The 26,635-nt window shown below is 54.1% G+C and overlaps 3 long non-coding RNA genes across 9 annotated transcripts in view; all 3 read left to right on the plus strand.

The window, feature by feature from the left end:
* LOC120392074 overlaps positions 1-26,635 on the plus strand; it is a 50,992-nt gene that overhangs the window by 19,140 nt on the left and 5,217 nt on the right. The window lies entirely within an intron of this gene.
* LOC120392080 lies at positions 9,480-12,758 on the plus strand. Its single transcript, XR_005591592.1, has 4 exons — positions 9,480-9,680; positions 10,180-10,993; positions 11,332-11,614; positions 12,715-12,758. It is a non-coding gene; the product is annotated as an uncharacterized LOC120392080 (long non-coding RNA).
* Positions 14,245-16,031, plus strand: LOC120392077. The gene is made up of 3 exons (XR_005591589.1): positions 14,245-14,618; positions 14,985-15,116; positions 15,400-16,031. It is a non-coding gene; the product is annotated as an uncharacterized LOC120392077 (long non-coding RNA).

Genomic DNA, 26,635 nt, shown 5'->3' on the forward strand with positions numbered 1-26,635 from the left:
GGGGGGACCCCCAGATCTCTCTCCAAGCTGTAGACGTCCGGGGGGAATTGGGGGTTTCGTGGGAGGCACAGATACCTATTAAAGCAGAGTCAGGATGAGCTCTACCCTGACATCTTAAGGGGTTCTGCCCCCCCCAGCCCTCTCTCCACGCTTTAGGTGTCCCAGGGGGACAGGGGGATTTTGGTCGACCCCCAGCTCTCTCTCCAGGCTGTAGGGTTCCTGGTGGGGCTTAGGGGGTTCCGTGGGCTCCCCAGCCTTCTCTCCAAGGTGTAGGAGTCGCAGGGGGCTTAGGGGGATTCGGGGGGACCCCGAGACCTCTCTCTAGGCTGTAGAGCTCCCGGGTGGACTTAGGGGTTCGGGGGAACCCCCTGACCTCTCTCCAGGCTGTAGGAGTCCCGGGTGGCTTAGGGAGTTTCACGGGGCCCCCTAGCCCTGTCTACAGGTTGTAGGCATCCCAGGGGGGGGCTTGGGGGGTTCAGGTGGACCCTCCAGCCCTCTCTTCATTCTGTACGTTTCCTGGGGGGGCTTAGGGGATTTGGGGGGGCTTTAGGGTTCCCATGTGTTCTGAGGGGATTTGTGGGGTGCAGAGATATCTATGTACAGGCTGGAGGGGTTCCAAGGGGATTAGTGGATTTGGGGCTGGGCACAGACACTTATATCCAAGCTGTAGATGTTCCTGGGGGGAGTACGGGTTTTGTGGGGGGCACAGATACCTACGTCCATGGTGGATGGCTGTGGGGCTTGGAGGGTTCGTGGGGGGCACATATACCAACGTACAGGCTGTAGCGGTCCGGGGGGAAATAGGGGTTTCGTGGGAGGCACAGATACCTATGTAAGCAGAGTCAGGATGAGCTCTACCCTGACATCTGGTGGTGAATTATGGTGAGTGCGGAAAATAATTTCAGAGGCTGATCGTGTTTGCATAGGCACAGCCCATGGCATCCTGGGATGGTTGCTTTGGCAACTGTGGGATTCCCAGTTTCTTTGTTGTTAGGGTGGCAGAAGGGGGGTGTTGTCACCCTGAGTGTGGATGAGGAACTGTGAAACTGCTTTATGACAGGGAATCTCACCACGAATGGAGTGGCACTTGCTAGACAAGGGAGTGGGCTCCTTGGGTGAGCCAGAAACTCTGATTGCACCTGCTTTTCTTTCCGGTCTTGAATAGCAGAGCTCATTTTTGGATTTTGACCTGAGCTGTTTTAAGTAGTGGGGGAGCCTGAAGCTATATTGCGGAGCAGCGCAGCTGGTAGAGCGGAGCAGTTTGTGGGATGGCTGGTGGAGCAGAGGTGAGCAGTTCGTGGGGAAGGCGGAAGCAGAATCCCAGGGAGAGGTAGGGCAGTTAGCCCTGGACCATGTAAGGTTCCCCTTTCTACCCAGGCTGGCAGGGGGAAAACACTTGCAGAGAGACTCTGGGGCTGTGGGACTGACTTTGGAGTCTTGGGGTGATTTGGGGGTTGCTGGACTCAAGAGCCCAGGGAAAAGGACTCGGCTTAGTTGAGGTGTTTTCCCAATTTAATGCTATGTTGTTTATCTTATGTTATTAAACATTTTCTGCTACACCGAGACTCTGTGCCTGTGGGAGGGGAACTATTGCCTCTTTGAGGTGCCCAGAGGGGTGTGTGTGTAAGATTTTCCAGGTCACTGGGTGGGAGCTCAAGCTGGTTTGCATTACGTTGTAAGGGAGGGACCCCTATGTATTGAACCCGGCCCTTGCTGCTCTCAATTCAGCCTGGCAGAAGGGTTACAATTACGTCCAGGCTGGAAGGTCCTAGGGGCGTTTATGGGGTTTGGGGTGGCACAGATACCTACGTCCCAGGCTGGAGGGGTCCCTGGGGGGCTTAGGGGGTTTGTGGGGGGCACAGATACCTACGTCCAGGCTGGAGGACTCCCAGGGTGCTTAGGGGGCTTGGGGGGGTACAGATATCAATTTCCAGGCTGGAGGGATCCCGGGGCCTTAGGGGGGTTGTGGGGGGCTCAGATACCTGCATCCTGGCTGTAGGGGTCCTGGGTGTGCTTATGGAGTTCGGGGGTGCACAGGTACCTCTGTCCAGGCTGTAGGGGTCCCAGAGCGGGGGCTTAGGGTTTCGGGAGGGGGCACAGATTCCTATCTCCGGGCATTAGACGTCCCTGGGGGGCTTAGAGGATTCGTGGGGGGCACAGATACCTACATCCAAGCTGTAGGGTTTCCTCTGGGGTTTAGGGTGTTGGTGGGGAGCACATATTCCTACGTCCAGGCTGCAGGGGTCCCTTGTGGGCTTAGGTGGTTTGTGGGGGGCACCAATACCTACATCCAGTCTGTAGGGGCCCCTGGAGGGCTTAGAATCTTTTTTGGGGGCACAGATAGCAACTTCTAGGGTTTAGGCAACCCTGGGGGACTTTGGGAGTTCGTGGAGGGCAGGGGCGGCTCTAGGAATTTGGTCGCCCCAAGCAGTCATGCCTGCAGGAGGTGCACCGGAGCCGTGGGATCAGAGGACCTCCCACATGACTGCGTAGGGTCCGCTGGTCCCCTGGCTCTAGTGGACCTCCCGCAGCTGGTGCGGCAGCTCCGGTGGAGTATCCACAGGCATGACTGCGGAAGGTCCGCCGGGCCCGCCTGCTGCCCTCCAGGGAAAATGCCGCCCCACGCGTGCGCTTGGCACGCTGGGGTCTGGAGCCGGCCCTGGTAGGGGGCAGAAATACCCATGTCCAGGCTGTAGGGTTCCCTTTGGGCCTTTGGGGGTTCGTGGGGAGCACATATTTCTATGTCCAGGCTGTAGGGGTCCCAGGGGGCTTCGGGGGGTTGTGGGGGCACAGATACCTACGTCCCAGGCTGGAGGGGTCCCTGGGGGGCTTAGGGGGTTCATGTGGGGCACAGATACCTACGTCCAGGTTGGAGGACTCCCAGGGTGCTTAGGGGCTTGGGGGTACAGATATCAATTTCCAGGCTGGAGGGATCCCGGGCCTTAGGGGTTGTGGGGCTCAGATACCTGCATCCTGGCTGTAGGGGTCCTGGGTGTGCTTAGAGTTCGGGGGTGCACAGGTACCTCTGTCCAGGCTGTAGGGGTCCCAGAGCGGGGGCTTAGGGTTTCGGGAGTGCAGGCACAGATACCTACATCCAAGCTGTAGGGTCCTCTGGGGCTTAGGGGGTTTGTGGGGAGCAGATACCTACATCCAGGCTGTAGAGATCCTTGGGAGGCTTACGGGGTTTGTGTGGGGGCACAGATACCTACGTCCAGGCTGGAGGGGACCTTGGGGGGGCTTAGGGGTTTCGTGGGGGGCACAAATATTTATGTCCAGGTAGGAGGAATCCCGGGAAGGATTAGGGAGTTTCTGGGGGGCAGAGATATCTACGTCCAGGCTGTAGGGTTCCCTTGGTTTCTTAGGGGGGCGTGGGGGGCACAGATACCTACGTACAGTGGGGAGCTGGAGCCGGTTCGCAGGAACCGGTTGCTAAATTTGAAGCGGGTTTAGAACCTGTTGTTAGGGTTACCATACAGCGAGCAGCTGGGGGTGCTGCTGGGAGACAGGACCCCTGGCTCTGTGCAGCTAGAGCCTCCTTTTCCCGAGCGCTCCCTTCCCCCGGTTTGCCTGGCAGCCCCCCGAGCCTCGTCACCCCCGGATTCCTGCGCTCCGAGTCTCCTCTTACCTTGGCCTCCGGCCGGCTGATTGAATCAGGCTGCAGCTCTCAGCCTGCGGGAGCTGATTCAATCAGCCTGCGGAGCCCAAGGTAAGACGAGACTGGGAGGGGAGACTCTGGGGGTGACGGGGCTCGGGGGGCTGCGGGGCAAACCGGGGGAAGGTAGCGCTGGGGCAAAGGACGCTGGGCTCTGCAGCTGCAGTCTCCCAGCAGCAGCCGCGGCCCCCGCTGCAGGGGAATCGCACTGCAGCTGGCAGCCTGCGGAGCCCCAGGTGAGACGGGGAGGGGAGGAATCAGAGAGTGACGGGCTGGGGAGGGGGACGGAATTGGGGGGTGACGTGGCTCGTGGGGAGGAATTGGGGGTGACGAGGCTGGGAGTGGGGAGGATGGGATCCCAGGGGGAGGGGGGAATAATTAATAGCCGCTGTTCCCTAGCAAAACCCTCCCCGCTACGTTTCCTTTCCAGTGTTGCCTCCTTGGCTCCAGTCTGTCGATCTGTTTTTAAAGCGGATAGGATCGATCCGGGTCCATCTCTCTCTCGGGCACTGGTGGTTTTTACACAGTTCTGCATCTGTTCTGCACACGGCCCCAGTCTCCAGCTGTTAAATCCTTCACCGGGGCGGGGGAGAGTTAATAGTGGGGGTCCCAGCCAGAGCCCCCAGCCCCGCTGCGGGGAGGGGCGCAGGGCGGGAGGACGCAGGGGCTTGTGGGAGTTGTAGTGCGCCCCGGCCTACAACTCCCATCAGCCCACGCGGACCCAGCGGGCGGCGCTTTGGGCGCGAAGGGCTGCGCTCGCAGGGCGGGGCCTGGAGCGGAAGTGACGTCAGCGGTCTGGAGGCCGCTCGTGATAAGCGGGGAACTCGGGTGCGGTGGGCAGGAGGTGCTGCGGCCTCGGGACGTGGGGCCCCCGAGCGACCCCGCCCTCACCCGCGGGGTGTTTGGGACCGGCCCCCGAACTGCTCCCACAGCCCCCCCCAGCACCACCGCCTCCCCCGGCACCCCAGCGTGTCTCTCCTCCCCTCGCCTAGCCACAGCCCCCTCCCCACCCCACCCCCACCTCTCCCCCGGCATCCCCATAACCCTCCAGCCACAGCCCCCCCCATCTCCACCGCTTCCCTCACCCAGCCACAGCCCCCCGGCTTGTCTTTCCTCCCCTCTACGGGCTCCCAAAACCCCCTCCCCTCCCTGCACCTCCAGCCACAGCCCCCCCGGCGCATCTTTCCTCCCCACGGCTCCACAGCCCCGCCTCCCCAGCGCCTTTCCTCCCCAGCACCCCCAGCGTGCCTCTCCTCCCCTCGCCTAGCCACAGCCCCTCCCCACCCCACCCCACCTCTCCCCGGCACCCCGTAACCCTCCAGCCACAGCCCCCATCTCCACCGCTTCCCTCACCCAGCCACAGCCCCCCCCGGCTTGTCTTTCCTCCCCCTACGGGCTCCCACAGCCCCCTCCCCACCTCCCCCCCGGCACCCCCATAACCCTCCAGCCACAGCCCCCATCTCCACCGCTTCCCTCACCCAGCCACAGCCCCCGGCTTGTCTTTCCTCCCCTACAGGCTCCTACAACCCCTCCCCTGCACCTCCAGCCACAGCCCCGCGCATCTTTCCTCCCCACGGCCCCAGCCCCCGCCTCCCCAGCGCCTTTCCTCCCCCAGCACCCCTCACCCAGCCACAGCCCCTGGCGCGTCTTTCCTCCCCGGCACCCCCAGCGTGCCTCTCCTCAGCCACAGCCCCTCACCCACCCCACCCCGGCACCCCATAACCCTCCAGCCACAGCCCCCAACCTCCACTGCTTCCCTCACCCAGCCACAGCCCCGGCGCCCCTTTCCTCCCCACGGGCTCCCACAGCCCTCCTTTCCTCCCCTGCCTAGCCACAACCCACCTCCCCTGCACCTCCAGCCACAGCCCCGGCGCATCTTTCCTCCCACGGGCTCCCACAGCGCCTCTTTCCTCCCGGCACCCCCAGCGTGCCTCTCCTCGCCTAGCCACAGCCCCCTCCCCACCCCCACCTCCCCGGCACCCCATAACCCTCCAGCCACAGCCCCCATCTCCACCGCTTCCCTCACCCAGCCACAGCCCCCGGCTTGTCTTTCCTCCCCACGGGCTCCACAGCCCCTCCCCACCCCGGCACGCCTCTCCTCCCCATCCCCACAGCTTCCTCACCCAGCCACAGCCCCCACCCTCCTAGTGCACCTTTCCTCCCGCCTGGCTCCCACAGCCCCTGCGACCTCCCCAACCCCCATACCCCGTGCCCCACACTGCTGTGAGCTACCCCAGCTCCTCATGGGCCACCCCTTCCCCACACACCTTCAGTGTGCCATAAGCTTCCCTCCCCACGGGCCCCACAGTGCCCCCGCACCCCATCACCCCAGTGCGTCTTTCCTCCCCGCTGCCCAGCCACAGCCCTCCTCATCTCCACCGCTTCCCTCACCCAGCCACAGCCCCCCCAGCGTGTCTTTCCTCCCCGGCATCCCCACAGCCCCTGGCACCACCAGTTCGCCTTTCCGCCCCATCCCCACAGCTTCTCTCACCCAGCCACGCCCCACCCTCCCAGCGTGCCTTCTCCCCCAGGCTCCCATAGCCCCTGCCCAGCCACAGCCCCTGCAACCATCCCCAACCCCATGCCCCCGTGCCCCCACACTGCTGTGAGCTTCCCCAGCTCCTCATGGGCCACCCCTTCCCCACACCTTCAGTGTGCCACAAGCTTCCCTCCCCACGGTGCCCCAGCACACTGTGAATTTCCCAAGCCCCCTTGGTGCCCCCAGCCCCTGCATCCCTAGTGCGCGCGACCTTCCCCACCCCCAACCTCCCGCCCCGTGACATTCTCTAACCCCCTCAGCCCCCACAAACTTCCTCTTCCCTCCCGCACCCCAGCCCGCCCTGACTTTCCTCGTCCCCCTTTAACCCCTAGCCCGCCCCAACCTTCCCAACCTGCTTCCCGGTCCCCAACCCACCCACCGCCCCTATGCCTGCAGCCTTCTCCAATCTGAACGCCCGTTCCTCTAGCCAAAACCAGCCCACGCCCGTCTATCCCCCCATCTGTTGGGCCCCTCAGTCCTTGCTTCTCCCTCCAACACCTCCTAGGCCACCCCAACCTGCACCCCATCCCAACTTCCCCATACATGCCTTCTCCCATAGCCTCCTTCGCCCTCCTCCCCCCACCACCCCCGAGCCTGCAACAACTGTCCCCAACCTACACGCCTGTATCCCCCAGTTCATTCCTCCATTCAAGGGACTCCTCAGATCCCATCTCTCTCCAACATTCTCCCAGCTCACCCACAACCTGCGCCTCCATCCATCCCCACCTGTAGGGACTGCTCAGCGCCCCTTCCTCCCCAACAGCCTCCCAGTTCATTTCCCCATCCATTGGGCCCCTCAGTCCCCTTTTTCCTCCCTCCCACCGCAACCTGCACCCCACTCTGTCCCTAGATCTGTGGGCCCCCAGTGCCCTTTTCTCCTTTGTCCAACATTCCCAACCTGCACCCCAATTCCTCCCTCCACCCATGGGGCCCCTCAGCCCTTCTTTCTCCTTCCTGCCCAACACTCACCCTTCATAGCACACGGGCAGGCGAGCTAGGGGACGAAACCCGTGGGGAGCAGTGGATTGTAGAGTGGAGCGGTGACTGATAGTGTGGGCTCAGTCTCTGTTCCTCGACTGGGGCGGCTGTAGATGGGATGGGAGAGGGAGGCAGGGATGAGGGTGTTAATAGAGCTCTGTGTAATGATAGCTCCTGCTTGTCTTTATTAGTTTGCAGAGGAATTGTCCAGGAGCTGGAGCCGGAGGAGAAACTGGAAGAAGTGAACCTGAGCAGCCTGGATATCCTTGTAAGCAGAGATGAAGAGTTCTCAGCTTTCTGCCTTCTCCATGACTGGCTGTGAGTGAACAATTATGGCCTCTATCCCTCATCCGTACCACTCAAGTTTTCTTCAGAGGCCGTGAGCCTCCTTGTTGGCCATGGGGCTCTGTGGGATTACGACCAAGGGAAGGGACAACAGTCTCCTCTGCTCAGTGACTGTCTTGGATGCAGGTGCAACAGGCTGCTTAACATATGAACGTAAGAATGGCCAGACTGGGTCAGATCAAAGGTCCATCTAGCCTAGTATCCTGTCTACCGACAGTGGCTAATGTCAGGTGCCCCAGAAGGAATGAACAGAACAGGGAATTACCAAGTGATCCATCCACTGTCACCCATTCCCAGCTCCTGGCAAACAGAGGCCAGGGACACGATCCCTGCTCATCCTGACTCATAGCCGTTGATGGACTCATCCTCCATGAATTGACAGTAACTCTCCACTTAACATCCTCTCGCTTAACATTGTTTCAATCTTAGGTCCCTGGTCAATTACAGAACATGCTGTATTTAAAGTTGTGCAATGCTTCGCTATAACAGCGTTTGGCTGCCTGCTTTGTCCACAGTCGGCAGCCCCCCATCAGCTCTCCTATGCCCCCCCACCCCAGCACTTCCCGCCCGCCAGCAGACCCCGCGGATCAGTGCCTTCCCCCACGGCCTCCTGCCTGTGGCAATCAGCTGGCTTGTGGCGTCTGGGGACGGGGAGTGAAGACTCATTGTGCAGGCTCCGCCTCCCTCCCCTGCTTCCAAACGCCGCAAGCCAGCTGATGGCTGCGGGCAGGAGCGAGGACCCGGAGTGTGAAGTAAAGGGGAAGGAGGGGGGAAGAAGAGGCAGGTTAAGGGTGGGGGCTTGGGGGAAGAGGCAGCCGAGGGTTGAGGCCCCCGACCCTGGTGCTTGCAGAGAGGGGAGCTGCCGCTGCTCCTGTGCAATGTGCTTCTGCTAGCCTATAGCACCTTCAGCCTCCTTGCCTGCCTCATTGTCACCAGTGCCAGTGGGCTGTGCACGTGTGGGGTAAGGCGGGGGCACTCCCCAACTATAGTACTGTCCTGTATGGCAAAAAATAATTCCCTGCAGCATAACCCCCCATTTACATTCATGCTTATGGGGAAATTGGACTTGCTTAACATCGTTTCACTTAAAGTCGCATTTTTCAAGAGCATGTGAGCGTTAAGTGAGGAGTTACTGTACCTAGTTCTTACTTGAACCCCATTATAGTCTTAGCTTTCACAGCATTCTCTGGCCAGGAGCTCCAAAGGCTGAGTGTGCGTTGCGTGCTTTTTAATTGTATCTATAAAGGTGTAATGGGAGATGGGAGAAGAAGAACCTACACAACACTGCAGATTCTGATAAGTTCTGTTTTTCCCTCTTGTGTTGTGCTTAGTACCACGGAGAAAGAAGTGAAGGGTAAGAGCCCACCCCAACTGTGAGATGGAAGGCACCCAAGAGCCGTGAGACAGTGAGCGTTGTTGATTCCAGGCTATGCAGATGCCATGAAGCTGGGAGTGGAGCAGACGTCACCATCAGTGAGATAAGTGTCTGGTTTCGTGAGGACTCTTGTAACGGTCCACCTGCCTCCAGGCCAGGACTTGTCGTTAGCGGGGGCTGAGTTTGTAGGAAAAGGTTCCTGAATAGCTGTAGTTCTGAGGAGACAAGGTCCCCATTTTCAGGGGCTGGTCATTTCTCTGTCCACAAGCAGTGTGTTCTCTGCAGCAGAAGGTTGGATCCAGGGGATGACTCCAGCTGGTGAGTTTCTTGACTTCCTCCACGTTTTCTCTCTGTCTCTCTCTCCTCTAATGTGTTGGCCAACACACTCTGTCTGTCTGTCTCTGTCCTTGCCTCTCCTTGTCTGTCTCCTTTCGTAGGACATGGGCAGGTGTGGTAGCTGTGCGTCCCCACAGGCTAGGTCTTGGGAGTGGTGAACAAGTAGGAGGGGAGCAAAATCACACAGCGGTGACTGTGGGTGTTGACGGAGTCTCGGCTCTAGTGGGGCTGATGTGGATGGCGTGGAACAGGGAGGTAGGGATGAGGGCAAGATTTCATGCACCGGTTGAATTTTGTGTAGTGATGGCTTTTTCTTGGGTTACGTCCTGCATTTGCAGAGGAATCATCCAGGAGCAGCAGCCGGAGAAATTGGCGGAAGTGGACCTGAGCCGCCTGGAAATCCTTCTAAGCAGACATGAACAGTCTTCAGCTTTCTGCCTCCCACGTAACTGCCTGTGAGTAAGAGGTCAGGGCTTGGAATTCCTCATCTGTACTCACTGCAATTTTCTTCACACTCTGTTTGCTTCCTCATTGTCTATGGGGCTCTGTGTGATTAAGGCTTGAAGGGACCAGAGTCTCTGGATCTCTCCTGGCATCTGCAGTCTGGGACTGTGGTGGGCCCACTGTGCACCCCTGACTCTCGCCCCCCTTTGCCTCTGCTTGCTGGAAGCAACAAGCTTCAGAAAGCAACAAGCAACAGAAAGCAATAAGTTACAAGCCAAATCATGCTTATCACAGGTGTGGTGTGTGTGACCAGAGTGTGCTGTGCGGAGTGACTGTTTAAGGTGTCATTCCAAGGGTTGCTTTCTACTTGTAGTCCTAAAGGTGTGATGGGATGAGGGTTCAGGGCAGAGCCTCACTGTGTGGGAGAGGCGAAAAGTAGAGCCTCCCCAACATTGCCCACTGAGAAGGTAACTTATTTGTTTTTCCCCTGGTGCTGGGTTTAATGCCAAGGGAAAAGAAGTCGCGTGTCAATGTCTACAGCCTTCATGTCATGGAAAGCGAGCGAGAGCGATGGGACCTCAAGAACTACTGATGCCAAGGAAAAGCTGTCCTAATGGGAGTGGAACAGTCGCCACTCTCAATGAGATAAGTGTCTGTTTTGGTGATTGCTCTGCTCCCGGCCCACCTTGCTCCTGGTAGGGACGCTCCATTTGCTGGGGCTGTGTTTGTAAGAAAGTGTTTTTGACTAGCTGTGTTTATGAGGGAGACAAGGTCCCCATTTTCAGAGGCTGCTCAGTTCTCTGGCCAGTAGCAGTGTCTCCTCTGCATCAGAAGGTGAGATCCAGGGGATGACTCCAGGTGACGAGTTGCTTCCCTTCCTCCCATGTTTCTCTTTCTGTCTGTCTCTTCTCTAGTATGTTGGCCAACACTCTTTCTCTCTCTCTCTCTGTCTCTGTCCTTGCCTCTCCTTATCCCTTCTCCCTTCATAGCACACGGGCAGGCGTGCTAGGTGTGCATCCCCACAGGCTAGGTCTTGGGAGCTATGAACAAGTAGGAGGGGATGAAAATCATGCTGGACAGTGGGTGTGAGAGTGGAGCGGTGACTCAGTGTTTACTCGGTCTGTATTCACTGAGTGGATTTTACGCACCAATAGAGCTGTATGTAGTGATGTCTCATGCTTGGCTTTTGCAGCTGCGCTTCTAGAGGAATCATGGAGGAGCAGCAGCCGAAGGAGAAGCTGGCAGATGTGGACCTGAGCAGCTTGGACGTTGTTCTAAGCAGAGATTAACAGTCCTCAGCTTTCTGCCTTGCACATAACTGGCTGTGAGTAAGCGATACTATATTCAAAGCACTGAACTCCTCACTTAAAGTCGCCCCGGTTAACGTTGTAACGTTGCTACGTTGCTGATCAATTAGGGAACATGCTTGTTTAATATTGCGCAATGCTCCCTGTAGTGAGTCGGTGTGGCTCCCCTCCTGCCCAGCAGAGGGAGTGCCCTCGCAGACACCTAAGTGGGTGGAGCCACCACCACCTGTCCCCGCCCCCCGGAAAGTCAAGGGGCGGGACAGGAAGTAGAAAAGCTGGCTGCCAGAGCTCAGTCAGAGCCCAGCCCGCAGGGAGCAGACGTGCTGTCGGGAGCTCCTGACTGGGAACTCTCCAGGGCCTGAGGCAGCTGTCCTGATTGGCCGGAGCTTCCTCGCGCCGGCTACGAAGAGGAACCACCGGAGCTTCCCTGGGCCCGGTACTGGGAGGAGCCGCCGGAATTCCCCCACGCCCACTACGAAGAGGAGCTGTCGGAGCCTCCCCGTCCCTGCTGTTACCCGGAGGAGCCGCCCGAGCACGCCTGGCCGGACTTCCCTGAGGAGCTGCCGGACCTGCCACCAAGCCCTGGCCTTGAGGAGCCTATGCTGATTGACTGGCCTGGACCCGGTGCCCTGGACGAGGTAAGCCCTGAGGGGGAAAGTGGAAGTAGCCCGGGGGTAGCCGACCCTTGTCAGGTTGCAGACGCAGAGGTCCCGATGTCAGTGTGTTGCGGGGCCCACTGACCAGCAGCGGTGACAGCTGCTGCTAGGGCCCCGGGCTAGGACACAGTGGAATGGGTGGGCCTGTGTCCCCCCTGCCACCCCACTCACGGGTGGCAGTTTTCCCCCTCACCCAATGCTCCGGTCTAGGGACCTGGGCCTATATAACTACCGTTTGTTTGCTGCTGAGCCCCTGCACCCGAGGGCCTGAGCTCCTTGTGCTGGTTGCTGCTGAGCCCCTGCACCCGAGGGCCTGAGCTTCCTAGCCCTGTTTACTGTTGTTCAGCCGGTTCCACAGAAGACATGGAGTGAGTCGGTGTGGCTCCCCTCCTGCCCTCAGGAGGGTCGAGCCCCGGCGCGATAGATTACACTCCCTTATTATGTTGCTTGGCAGCTGCCTGGTTTATCCAGTCCTTGCAGGAAGAGCAGCCCGTTTCAGCTAGCTGGTGGGGGCTTGGAACCAGGGTGGACGGGCAGCCCGCTATCAGCTCCCCACCCCCCTAAGTTCCCTGTGCTCCGTTAGCTGGGGCTGGGTTTGTAAGAAAAGGTTCCCAACTAGTAGTTATGAGGGAGACAAGGTCCCCATTTTCAGGGGCTGCTCAGTTCTCTGGCCAGGAGCAGTGTGTCCTCTGCAGCAGAAGGTTAGATCCAGGAGAATGTCTGCAGGTGGAGAGTTGCTTTCCTTCCTCCTGTGTTTCTCTGTTCTCTAGTACGTTGGCCAACACACACCCTCTCTATGCTGGCCTTTCCTTATGCTGTCTCCCTTCTTAGGACATGGGGAGGTGTGCTAGGTGTGCATCCGCACAGGTTAGGTCTTGGAAGCCCTGGAGGAGTAGGAGGGGACGAAAACCATGTTGGGCAGTAGGTGTTAAAGTGGAGTGGTGACTGTTGGTGTTAACTCGGTCTCTGTTCGTTGAGTGGGGCTGATGTAGATGGGATGGAAGAGGGAGGCAGGGATGAGGCCAAGATTTCAAGCACCAATAGAGCTGTGTGTAGTTATGGCTCATGCTTGGCTTTTGCAGCTGCGCTTGCAGAGGAATTGTCCAGGAGCCCCAGCCCAAGGAGAAACTGGCAGAAGTGGATCTGAGCAGCTTGGACATCCTTCTAAGGAGACATGAACAGTCCTCAGCTTTCTGCCTTCTGAAGAACTGCCTGTGAGTAAGTGGTCAGTGCTTTCAATTCCTTATCTGTACTTGCTGTAGTTTTCTTCACAGGCCATGTGCTTCCTCGTTGGGTACCGGGCACAGTGGTATTAAGGCTGGGGAAGGGACAGGAGTCTCCTGAGCAAAGTGACCATTTTGGGTGCAGTTACAATGGGTCCCTTCTAGTTGCAGGTGTAAAGTAGTAACGGGAGATGGTTTGAGGGCGGAGCTGTGGGATACAGGAGATGTGAAATGAAGAGACTATGCGACATTGCAGACCGAGATGCTATTTTTTTTTTGTTGCTTTTTCTCCCCTCTGCTGGGTTTAGTACCAAGGAATAAGAAGTCACACGTCAGAGTCTACTGCCTCATGCGGTGGCAAGTGAGTGAGAGCAGCGAGCCTGTGAGCATTGATCAGGCCAGGCAAGAGCCGTACATCTGGGAGCTGAGGAGATGCTACTGTCAGTGAGATAAGTGTCTGTTTTGCTGAGGGTTCTGCTCACGGCCGATCTGACTCCAGGTAGAGACACCCTGTTAGCTGGGGCTGGGTTTGTAAGAAAAGGTTCCTGACTAGCTGTGGATACGAGGGAGACAAGGTCCCCGTTTTCAGGGGCTGCTCATTTTTCTATCCACAAGCAGTGTGTCCTCTGCAAGAGAAGGTTGGATCCAGGGGGATGCCTCGAGCTGGCGAGTTCCTTCTCCTCCTCCTGCGTTTCTCTCCCTCCCTCTCTCTTTTCTGTACTGTGTTGGCCAACACACACTCTCTTTCCCTCTGTCTGTGTCCTTGCCTCTCCCTGTGCTTTCTCCCTTTATAGGACACGGGTAGGTGTGGATCCCCACAGGCTAGGTCTCGGGAGCCAGGAAGAAGTAGGAGGGGATGAAAATTATGTGGGGTCGAGGGTGCGAGAGTGGAGGCAGGTATTGTAAAATATCTAGCACGGTAGCATGTTGGACAGTGATGGCTCTTCCATAGGTGGTTTGCTGTTCTTGCAGAGGCCCGCTCAAGGCCAATGGAGCCGCCCCAGACAGAGGAGAAGCATCTGGAGGAACCAGACCTGCACAATCTAGATGTTTTCACTTGGCAGTGGAGCTAAGGAGTGCTCGTGATATTCGAGGAGCAGGTGTGTGTTTTTGTGAAATCTCTCTCTATCCAGTATCTGCTGTGATAGACCCAGGCCAGTTGGGAACAGCAGAGTAGTAGAAGGGAGATAAACCTGCCACTGGATAAGTAGTTTTCTGTTCCCTGAGTGACCAGAGCAGGGGCTGCTCCAGGCTAATGAGAACACCTGACTCCAATTAACCTGCTAAGACTCAGGTGAGGCTGTTAAGCATGTGACTCTAATTAAGCAGTCGGTGTTTGGAATCCCTCATCTGTACTTGCTTCAGTTTTGTTCAGAGGCTGTGAATTTCCTCGTTGAACACGATGCTCTGTGGGTTTAGTACCAAGGGAAAAGAAGTGGAGGGTCAGAGTCTGCTCCCCTCATGCGATGGAAAGCAAGTAAGAGCGGGGAGACGGCGAACATTACTGATGCCAGGCAAGAGCCGTCCAGCTTGGAGCCGAGTAGCCGTCACTGTCAGTGAGAAGTGTCTTGTTAGGTGAGGGCTCTGCTCACTTCTCACTTGGCTTCAGGTACGGATGCCCAGTTAGCTACGGCTCGGTGTGTAACAAAATGAGCTGTGGATATGTGGGAGACAAGGTCCCCATTTTCAGCATCAGCTCATTTCTCTGTTCACAAGCGGTGTCTTCTCTGCAGAAAAGCTTGGATCCAGGAGGATGATTCCAGGTGAGGAGTTGCTTGCCTTCCTCCCGTGGTAATCTCTCTCTCTCTTTTCTCTCTGTGTTGGCCAACACACTCTCTCTAAATCTGTCCTTGCCTCATTTTGCGTTGTCTTGCTTCATGGCACATGGGCAGGTGTGCTAGGTGTGCTCCCCACAGGCTTGGGTCTCGGGAGTAATGAAGAAGTAGGAGGGGACAAAAATTATGTGGGGTAGAAGGGATGAGAGTGGATTGGAGACTGTCGGTTTTGAGTCGATCTGTGTTCATCAGGTGGGGCTGATGTAAATGGAATGGCAGAGGAGCGAGAGATGAGGGCAAGATTTCACACACCTTCACAACTGTGTAATGCTGGATCATGCATGGCTTTTGCAGCTGCGCTGGTACAGGAATTGTCCAGGAACCCTACCCGGAGGAGAGACTCTCAGAAGTGAACCTGATCAGCCTGAACATTCTTCTAAGCAGACATGAACAGTCCTCAGCTTTCTCCCTCCTGCATAAATGGCTGTGAGTAAGCGCTGTACTTTTATTCACAGGCCGTGTGCTTCCTCGTTGGGTACAAGGCTCTGTGGGATTAAGGCTAGGGAGTGGCCAGAGTCTCCTGAGAAAGTGACTATTTTGGGTGCCGTTACAATGGGTATCTTCGACTTGCAGTTGTAAAGCAGTAATGGGAGATGGGTTGAGGGTGAAGCTCTGGGATACGGGAGATGGGAAATGAAGAGACTATGCGACATTGCAGATGGAGATGCTATTTTTTTTTCTCCCTCCTCTGCTGGATTTGATACCAAAGAAAAAGAAGTCATTTGCCAGTCTACTGCCCTCATGTGATGGAAAGCGAGCGAGAGCGATGAGACCCGTGAGCATGTTGATGCCACGCAAAAGCCGTCCATCTGGCAGCAGAAGAGCCGTCGCTGTCAGTGAGATAAGTGTCTGTTTTGGTGAGGGCTCTGCTCATGGCCCACGTTGATGCTGGTAGGGATGCCCCGTTAGCTAGGGCTGGGTTTGTAAGAAAAGGTTCCTGACTAGCTGTGGTTGTAAGAGAGACAAGGTTCCCAATTTCAGGGGCTGATGATTCCTCTGGTCAGGAGCAGTGTGACCTACGCAGCAGAAGGTAGCATCTAGAGGATGACTCCAGGTGTCGAGTTACTTGCCTTCCTCCCATGTTTCTCTGTCTTCTCTATTGTGTTGGCCAACACTCTCGCTCTTTCATTCTCCCTTCCTTGCCTTTCCTGGTGCCGTCTCCCTACGTAGGACGCGGGAAAAGGGTGCTAGGTGTGTATCCGCACAGTCTACGTCTTTGGGACCCATGAAAAATTAGGAGGGTATGAAAATCATGGATATTAGTGGGTGCCACAGTGGAGCAGTGCCTGTGGGTGTTGACTTGGTCTTTAATCATCGCCTGGGGCTGATGTAGACCAAATGAGAGAGAGAGGCAGAGATTAGGGCAAGATTTCACATACCTTCAGAGCTTTGTGTAATGCTGACTCATCCTTGGCTTTTGCAACTGCACAGGCAGAGGAATTGTCCAGGAGCGCTGTCTGGAGGAGAGACTCTCAAAAGTGGACCTGAACATCCTTCTAAGCAGACATGAACAGTCCTCAGCTTTCTGCCTCCTGCATAACTGGCTGTGAGTAAGCGGTCGGTGCCAGTGGAATACCTCATCTATACTCGGTGTAGTATTCTTCACAGGCCGTGTGTCTCCTTGTTGGGTGCGGGGCTCTGTGGTATTAAGGCTGGGGAGGGGCCAGAGTCTGCTACGCAGAGTGACTATGTCGGGTGCTGTTGCAAGGGCTGCTTTTTGGTTGTAATGCTAAAGGTGTAATGGGAAGAGTGTTGAGGGCGGAGCTCCCCCATGTGGGAGAGGGGAAAAGAAGAGCCAATGTGACATTTGCCTACTGAGATGGTAACTTGTTTTTCTCCTTGTGCGGGGTTTAGTACCAAGGGAAAAGAAGTCACGTATCAGTCTACTGTCCTCATGCGAAGGAAGCGAGACCCGAGACCGCGATCATTGTCGAAATCGGGCATTAGCTGTACATCTGGGAGGCGGAGCAGTCACCGCTGTCAGTGAGATAAATGTCTGGTTTGGTGAGGATCTGCTCATGGCCCACCTGGCTCCAGGTAGGGATGCCCCATTAGCTGGGGCTGGGTTTGTAAGAAAAGATTCCTGACTAGCTGCTGTTATGAGGAGACAAGGTCCCCATTTTCAGGGGCTGGTTATTGGTCTGTTGACAAGCAGTGTGTCCTTGCCAGCAGAAGGTTGGATCAGGGGATGAATCCAGCTGGTGAGTTTCTTGCCTTTCTCTTTCTCTCTCTGTCTCTTCTCTAGTGTGTTGGCCAACACTTTTTCTCTCTCTGTCTATGTCCTTTCATCTCCTTGTGCTGTCTCCCCTCATAGCACACGGGCAGGTGTGTTACGTGTGCATCCCCACAGGCTAGGTCTTGGGAGCTATGAACAAGTAAGAGGGGATGAAAATCATGCAGAGTAGTGGGCACTAGAGTGGAGTGTAGACTGTCGATGTTGACTTGGTTACTGTTCATCAAGTGGGGCTGATGTAGATGGGATGGGAGAGGGAGGCGGGCATGAGGGCAAGATTAAATGCACTAATAGAGCTCTGTGTAGTGATAATGGTACTTAATTGACTTTATTAGTTTGAAAAGGAATCATCCAGGAGCCCTCGCCGGACGAGAATATGCAGAAGTGGACCTCAGCAGCCTGGACATCCTTTTAAGGAGACATGAATATTCCTCATCTTTCTGCCTTTTGCATAACTGCCTGTGAGTAAGATGAGCACTTTCAATTCCTCACCTCTGCTCGCTGTAGTTTTCTTCGCAGGCCGTGTGCTTCCTCGTTTGTTATGAGACTCTGGGATTAAGGCTGGGGAAGGGACAAGAATCTCCTGAACAAAGTGACTATTTTGGGACCAAGTGTCCTTAGATTTCCAGAAAGCCTTTGATAAGGTCCTTCACCAAAGGCTCTTATGAAAATAAAGTTATCACTGGAAAAGAGTGAAGATCCTTTCATGGATTGAGAACTGCTTAAAAGACAGGGAACAAAGGGTAGGAATTAATGGTAAATTTTCAGAATGGAGAGGGGTAACTAGTTGTGTTCCCCAAGGGTCAATGCTAGGACAAATCCTATTCAATTTATTCATAAATAATCTGGAGAAAGGTGAGGTGGCAAAGATAGCAGATGATACTAAATTGCTCAAGATAGTTTATGGGATTTTTTTAAGTTATTCAGTGTTCATTGGATTTAACTAAGTGATTGGGCAACAAAATGGCAAATGAAATTTCGTGTGGATAAATGTGAAGTAATGCACATTGGAAAAAACAACCCCAACTATACATAAAATATGATGGGGGCTAATTTAGCTACAACTAATCAGGAAAGAGATCTTAGGGTCATGGTGGATAGTTTTCCGAAGATGTCCACGCAGTGTGCAGCGGCAGTCAAAAAAGCAAACAGGATGTTTGGAATCATTAAAAGAGGAATAGAGAATAAGGCAGAGAATATCTTGCTGTCCTTATATAAATCCATGGTACTCCCATCTTGAATATTGGGTACAGATGTGGTCTCCTCATCTCAAAAAAGATATACTGGCATTAGAAAAGGTTCAGAGAAGGGCAACTAAAATGATTAGGGGTTCAGAATGGATCCCATATGAGGAGAGATTAAAGAGGCTAGGACTTTGCAGCTTGGAAAAGAGGAGATTAAGGGCATATGATAGAGGTATATAAAATCACGAGAGGTGTGGAAAAAGTGAATAAGGAAAAATAAGTTTACTTCCTATAATATAAGAACTAGGGGCCACCAAATGAAATTAATGGGCAGCAGGTTTAAAATAAATAAAAGGAAGTTCTTCTTCACGCAGCGCACAGTCAACCTGTGGAACTTGTGAAGGCCAGGACTATAACAGGGTTTAAAAGAGAACTGGATAAATTCATAGAGGTTAGGTCCATTAATGGCTATTAGCCAGGATGGGTAAGGAATGATGTCCCTAGCCTCTGTTTTTCAGAGGGTGGAGATGGATGGCAGGAGAGAGATCACTTGATAATTACCCGTTGGGTTAATTCCCTCTGGGGTACCTGGCAATGGCCAGGATACTGGGCTGGATGGATCTTTTGGTCTAAGCCAGTTTGGCCATTCTTATGTTTTTATGGGTGCCTTTACAATGGGTGCCTTCCAGTTGCAATTGTAAAGTAGTAAAGGGAGATGGGTTGAGGGCTGGGATACGGGAGACGTGAAATGAAGAGACTACGTGACATTGCAGTTGGAGATGCTAATTTTTGTTTGTTTCCCTCCCTCTGCTGAGATTAGTACCAAGGAAAAAGAAGTCACGGTCAGAGTCTACTGTCCTCATGCGATGGAAAGTGAGCGAGAGTGATGAGACCACGAGCATTGTCAAAATCAAGCATTAGGCATGCATCTGGGAGCGGAGCAGCTACTTCTGTCAGTGAGATAAGTGTCTGTTCTGGTGAGAGCTCTGCTCATGGCCCATCTGGCTCCAGGTAGGGACGTCTTGTTAGTTGGGCCTGGGTTTGTAACAAAATGTTCATGACTAGCTGTGGTTATGAGGGAGACTGGGTCCCCATTTTCAGGGTCTGCTCATTTCTCTGCTGACAAGCGATGTGTCCTCTGCAGAAAAGGTAGGTTCCAGGTGGCGAGTTGCTTGCCTTCCTCCCGTGTTTCTCTCTCTCTCTCTCTTCTCTAGTGTTGGCCAACACACTCTGTCAGTCTGTCCTTGCCTCTTTTTCTGCTGTTTCACTTCATTGCACACAGGCAGGTGAGTTAGCTGTGTATCCCCAGAGGCCAGGTCTCGGGAAGCATGGTGAAGTAGGAGAGGACGAAAATAATGCGGGGAAGTGTGTGTGAGAGTGGAGGCAGGTACTGGAAGGTCTTGTGCACCTGTAGTGTTTTTGGCAGTGATGGCTCTTCCATCGGTGGTTTGCTGTTCTTGCAGAGGGCAGCGGAGCATCTGCAGGAAGCGGACCTGCACAATCTAGCTGTTTCGCTTTGCAGTGGAGCCGAGGAGCGCTCTTGTAATGTTGGAGGAGCAGGTGCGTGTTTTTGTGAAATGATGATATTTCTCTATCCAGTATCTGCATAGTGAGGTGCCTCGTGGAGAGCAGAGATGCTTCTCCTATCCATGGGATGGGTCCTGGGGAAGGTCCAGCTCTGCCTGTGGCTGGTAGTGGTCTGGGATTGTCCCTTTCCTAGAGGGCTGTAGCTCCTTAGGAGTGGTGAGTATTTTAGGCCCTAGGTAAGCTGAAGAAGAATAAAGGAGGGAGCAGCAGCCAGTGACGTGTGTCTCCGTTGTTCTTCCATGCACAAATGGTGACCTAGCTTACAAGTGTTCGTTCTCTCTCTCTCTCTCTCTCTCTCTCTCTCTTTTCAGTCGTACTGAGATTGGTCAGATGAGAGATCGGCCAACCTGTGGCAGAGACCAAAGAAGGAGCAGCCACCCGGAACCCATCCCTAGGGATGGAAGCCGGACAATGATCTGCAGAGTAAGAGCAAATGGAAACTTGCTGAAGTTCAGTATTGAGGGAGGGCTGCAAATACTCTTGTCAGTGGAGAGAATTTGTGAGTATGGGGAGGGCCCCTGAGGAAAAGCCTCAGCATCTCACGGGGGCACGATAAGCTTGGGGGAATTCTTTGTGCCCTCTCAAGGAATTGTCAGGTGCTATGGAGTCTTCCCAAAGTGCGATAACTCTCTTTGTGGAGAGCCAGGAAGGTGACTACAGGTGCTGAGTTTGCCTCCTTCCTGTACGTGTATCTCTGCTCTCATATGTTGGCCAACATGTGCGCGCTCTCTCTTTCTGTCTCTCTCCTTGTCTCCTTGCATAGAACATGGGCAATGGTGGATGCTCACAGTCTAGGGCTGGAGAGCCTGCATCCCACTGGGGCATTGGGAGGGGGAAGAGAAGCATGATGGGTACTAGATCCTCCATTGGTAGTGGTGGGGGTGACTGTGGGAGTTGACTCTGACTCTGTTCATCAAGTGGGGCTGATGTACGGTGGGTGGGAGAGGGAGGGCGGCGTCTCACACACCAATAGAACTTTGGGCAGTGACGGCCCCTGTGATGGGTTGGATCAGACTCCCCCCCCGGGAGCTGCCAACTGATGTGCCAAGTCTACCTCTGCCCCTGCTTTCCCTGCTAGCTCAGGACTCTAGCACCCTCTTGCTGAGCCAGATACTCCCATCTGCTCCAACATAGACCCAGGGTCTGAATTACTTGCCCCAAAGCTGCAGGTTGACCTGAAAACAGCTCACAGAAGTGTGCTTGTCTTTAGCACTCAGATGCCCAGCTCCCAATGGTGTACAAACACAAATAAATCCGTTTTACCCTGCATAAAGCTTATAGGGAGTAAACTCATAAATAGTTCATCCTCTATAACACTGATAGAGAGAGAGATGCACAGCTGTTTGCCCCCCTCCAGGTTAACTCTGGGTTAATTGATAAAATCACTTTTTACTTATTAATACGGAAAGTAGGATTTAAGTGGTTCCAAATAGTAACAGACAGAACAAAGTGAGTCACCAAGCGAATTAAAAAGCACAAATCTATGTCTAATCAAACTGAACATAGATAATCTCACCCTCAGAGATGCTTCAGTAAGTTTTTTCCTCAGACTGGACCCCATCCAGGCTTGGGCACAATTCTTTCCCTGGTACAGCTCTTGTTCCAGCTCAGGTGGTAGCTAGGGGATTCTTCATGACTCCATGGAGCTATAAAGGTGTAATGGGAGATGGGAGAACAACCACGTACACAACACTGCAGATTCGATGATAACTTCTGTTTTCCCTCTTCTCTTGTGCTTAGTACCACGGAGAAAGAAGTGAAGGGTAGAGCCCACCCCGTTGTGAGATGGAAAGCACCAAGAGCCGGAGACCACAAGTGTTGTCGATGCCAGCCTATGGCGATGCCGTCGATCTGGGAGTGGAGCAGCCGTGACCATCAGTGTGATTAGTGTCTGGTTTGGGGAGGACTCGGGTTAAGGGCCTTCTGCGTCGAGGCTGAGACTAGTCATTAGCTGGGGCTCTGTTTGTAGGTAAAGATTCCTGACCTGCTGTGGTTATGAGGAGACAAGGTCCCCATTTTCAGGGGCTGGTCTTTTCTCTATCCACAAACAGTGTGTCCTATGCAGCAGAAGGTTGGATTGAGGAGGATGACTCCAGCTGCTGAGTTTCTTGACTCCATCCCACATTTTTCTCTCTCTCTCCTCTAATGTGTTGGCCAACACACACTGTCTCTCTCTCTTTTTCTCTGTCCTTGCCTCTCCTTGTGCTGTCTCCTTCGTAGGACACGGGCAGGTGTGTTAGGTGTGCATCCCCACAGGCTAGGTCTTGTGAGCTATGAACAAGTAGGGGACCGAAAAGATGCAGGACAGTGGGTGCTAGAGTGGAGCGGTGACTGTGGGTGTTGACTGAGTCTCTGCTCTAGTGGGGCTGATGTGGATGGGATGGGAGAAGGAGGCAGGGATGAGGGCAAGATTTCACGCATCAATTGTATTTTGTGTAGCGATGGCTCTTGCTTGGCTTATTTGCTGCACTTGCAGAGAAATCATCGGGGGCAGCAGCAGGAGGAGAAACTAGTAGACGCGGACCTGGGCAGCCTGGACATCCTTCTAAGCACAGATTAACAGTCCTCCGCTTTCTGCCTTCCACGTAACTGGCTGTGAGTAAGCGGTCGGTGCTTCGAATTCCTCATCTGTTCTCGCTCCAGTTTTGTTCCTGGTCGGGTACATGGCTCTGTGGGGTTAAGAGGAGGGAAAGGCACAAGTCTCCTGTGCAGAGTGGCTGTTTTGAGTGTAGGTGCAACAAGCTGCTTTCTAGTTGTGGTCCTGAAGGTGTAACGGAAGAAGGGTTATGGGTGGAGGTCTGGGGTGCGGTAAATGGGAGAAGAACTTATGTGATGTTGCCAACTGAGATGCTAACTCGTTTTCTCCTCCACCCCCTTGTGCTGGGTTCAGGACCAAGAGAAAGAAGTGGAGGGTCAGCGTCGGCTCACCTCACGTTACGGAGGCGAGTGAGGCGACGAGATTGCAAGCATTTTGGATGCCAGGCAAGAGCCGTCCAGCTGGGAGGAGCAGCCGCCACTGTCAATGAGATAAGTATCTGTTTTGGTGATTGCTCTGCTCACTGCCCACCTGAATCCAGATACAAATGCCCCATTAGCTGGGACTGGGTTTGTAACAAAATATTCCTGACTAGGTGTGGTTCTGAAGGAGACAAGGTCCCCATTTTCAGGGCTGCTCATTTCTTTGTTCACAAGCGCTGTGTCCTCTGCAGAAAAAGTTGGATCCAGGAGGTTGATTCCAGGTGGCGAGTTGCTTGCCTTCCTCCTGTGTTTTTTTTCCTGTCTCTCTCTTCTCCAGTACGTTGGCCAACACACATCCTTTCTCTTTCTGTCCTTGCTTTTCCTTGTGCTGTCTCCTTCGTGCGACACGAGCACGTGTGCTCGGTGTGCATCCACAGGGTAGGTCTCGGGGGCCATGATGAAGTAGGAGGGGATGAAAATTGTGCAAGGTAGCGGGCGCGGGAGTGGAGGGGTGACTGTCAGTGTTAACTTGGTCTCTGTTCATCAAGTTTGGCAGATGTAGATGGGCTGGAAGAGGGAGGCAGGGATGAGGGCAAGATTTCAAGCATCAGTGGAGATGTGTGTAGTGATGGCTCATGCTTGGCTTTTGCAGATCCATTTCCAGAGGAATTTCCCAGGAGCCGTAGCCGGAGGAGAGGTTGGCAGATGTGGACATGAGGAAACTGAAAATCCTTCTGAGCAGACATGAACAGTCCTCGGCTTTCTGCTTCCCACATAACTGGCTGTGAGTTAGCTGTCGGTGCTTTGAATTCTTCATCTGTTCTTGCTGTACTTTTCTTCACATGCCGTGTGCTTCCTCGTTGGGCATGAGGCTCTTTGGCATTAAGGTGGGGGAAGGGCCAAGAGTCTCCTGAGCAAAGTGACTATTTTGGGTTACAATGGGTCCCTTCTAGTTGCAGGTGTAAAGTAGTGATGGGAGATGGGTTGAGGGCAGAACCGTGGGATAGAGGAGCTGTAAAATGAAGAGACTACGTGACATTGCAGACGGAGATGCTGTTTTCTTTTTTTGCTTTTCTCCCCTCTGCTGGGTTTAGTACCAAGGAAAAAGAAGTCACACGTCGGAGTCTACTGCCCTCATGCGATGGACAGTGAGTGAGAGCAGCGAGCCTGTGAGCATAGTTCATGCCAGGCAAGAGCCGTCCATCTGGGAGCCGAGCAGAGGCCATTGTCACTGAGAAGTGTCTGGTTTGGTGATTGCTCTGCTCACAGCTCAGCTCCTGGTAGGGACACCCCATTAGCAAGGTCTGGGTTTGTAAGAAAAGGTTCCTAACTAGTGGTTATGAAGGAGACAAGGTCCCCATTTTCAGGGACTGGTCATTTCTCTGGCCAGGAGGGGTGTGTCCTCTGCAGCAGAAGGTTCAATCCAGGGGGAAGACTCCAGCTCTTGAGTTTCTAGACTCCCTCCCATGTTTTTTTTTCTCTCTCTCTCTCTCTCTCTCTCCCCTCTAATGTGTTGGCCAACACACACTCTGTCTGTCTGTCTCTCACTCTCTCTGTCCTTGCTTCTTCTTGTGCTGTCTCCCTTCATAGGACATGAATAGGAGTGCTAGGTGTGCATCCCCACAAGCTAGATCTCGGGAGCTATGAACAAATAGGAGGAGATGAAAATCATGCAGGGTATTGGGCGCTAGAGTGGAGCGGTGTCTGTGGATGTTGACTCAGTCTCTGTTCATCGAGTCGAGCGGATGTAGATGGGATGGGAGAGGGAAGCAGGGATGAGGGCAAGATTAAATGCACCAGTAGTGCTGTGTGTAGTGATGGTACTTACTTGACTTTATTAGTTTGCAGAGGAATCATCCAGGAGCCCTCACCGAACGAGAATATGCAGAAGTGGATGTGAGCAGCCTGGACATCCTTCTAAGGAGACCTCAACAGTCCTCAGGTTTCTGCCTTCTGCCTAACTGGCTGTGAGTAAGCAGTGAGTGCTTGGAATTTTTGTACTCACTGTAATTTTCTTCATAGGCCATTTCCTTCCTTGTTTGGTATGGGGCACTGTGGGATTAAGGCTGGGGAAGAGACCAGAGTCATACTTGCCAACTTTCACTGGGTAGATAAGAACCCTGAATTCACAATATTCCAAAAATCAAGCTAATCCTATTTCAAATAAGGCCAAAACAAGCCAATTCCTAAGAACCCCAGCACTCAATGACTAGATCTCTCCTGGCGTGCAGTCTGGGAATGTGGTGGGTCCGCTGTGCACCTGACTCTCTCTCCCCCTTTGCCCCTGCTTGCGGAGTAGCAAGCTACAACGAGCAATAAGGTACAGGCCAAAACCAAGCCCGATTTGTATGTTTGTTTTCCCCCTTGAGATTTGGTGTGTGTGTGTGTGACCAGAGTCTGCTGTGCAAAGTGACTATTTGGTGTCGTTGCAAGGGGTGCTTTCTACTTGCAGTCCTACCGGTGTAATGGGAATAGGGTTGAGGCGGAGCCTGTGTGGGAGGGAAAATAAGAGCCTACCCAAAGTTGCTGACTGAAAGGGTAACTGATTTGTTTTTCCCCCTTGTGCTGGGTTTAGTAGCAAGAGAAAAGAAGTCACAGGCCAGAGTCTACTGCCCTCGTGCAATGGAAAGAGAGCAAGAGCGATGAGTCTGCAAGCGTTGTTGATGCGACGCAGAAGGCGTCCATCTGGGAGCGGAACCGCCACCACTCTCAATGAGATAAGTGTCTTCTTTGGTGATCGCTCTGCTCAAAGCCCATCTTGCTCCTGGTAGGGACGCCCCGTTAGCTGGGGCTGGGTTTGTAAGAAAAGGTTCCTGAGTAGTTGTGGTTACAAGGGAGACGATGTCCCCATTTTCAGGGGCTGCTCATGTCTCTGGCTAGGACCAGTGTGTCCTCCGCAGCATATTAAATCCAGGGGGATGACTCCAGCTGGTGAGTTTCTTGACTCCCTCCCACGTTTTTCTCTCTCTCTCCTCTAATGTGTTGGCCAACACACACTCTCTGTCTGTCTCTCACTCTCTCTGTCCTTGCCTCTTCTTGTGCTGTCTCCCTTCGTAGGACATGGGCAGGTGTGTTAGTTGTGCATCCCCACAGGCTAGGTCTTGTGAGCTATGAACAAGTAGGGGACCGAAATGATGCAGGGCAGTGGGCGCTAGAGTGAAGCGGTGACTGTGGGTGTTGACTGAGTCTCTGCTCTAGTGGGGCTGATGTGGGAGGCAGGGATGAGGGCAAGATTTCACGCACCAATTGAATTTTTTGTAGTGAGGGCTCTTGCTTGGCTTATTTGCTGCACTTGTAGAGGAATTGTCCAGGAGCAGCAGCCAGAGGAGAAATTGGCAGACGTGGGCCTGAGGAGCCTGGACATTCTTCTAAGGAGACATGAACAGTCCTCAGCTTTCTGCCTCGTGCATAACTGGCTGTGGGTAAGTGGTCAGTGCTTGGAATTCCTCATCTGTACTTTCTGTGATTTTCTTCACACTTTGTTTGCTTCCTTGTTGGGTGTGGGGCTCTTTGGGATTAAGGCTGGGAAAGGACCAGAGTCACAATTGCTAACTTTCACTGGGGAAATAAGCACCCGACTTTGACAATAAGCCAAAAATCAAGATAAACCCATTTGAAAACAAGGCCAAAACAAGCCAATCCTAAGAACCCCAACACTCAATGACTAGATCTCCTGGCGTGCAGTCTGGGACTGTGGTGAGCCCGCTGTGCACCTCAACTAGCCGTCCCCTTTGCTCCTCCTTGTCCGTGCTTGCTGGAAGCAAAAGCTACAAGCAATAAGTTACAAGGCAAAAAGCAGCACAATTTCTGTGTGTTTTCCCCACAGGTTTGGTGTGTCTGACCAGAGTCATCTGTGCAGAGTGACTATTTCAGGTGTTGTCGCAAGGGTGCTTTCTACTTGTAGTCATAAAGGCGTGATGGGAGGAGGGTTCAGGGCAGAACTTCACCATGTGGGAGAGGCAAAAGAAGCGGCTACCCAACAT

The sequence above is a fragment of the Mauremys reevesii genome, linkage group 27 (genome assembly GCF_016161935.1).
Source record: "Mauremys reevesii isolate NIE-2019 linkage group 27, ASM1616193v1, whole genome shotgun sequence".
NCBI classification, from domain to species: domain Eukaryota; kingdom Metazoa; phylum Chordata; order Testudines; family Geoemydidae; genus Mauremys; species Mauremys reevesii.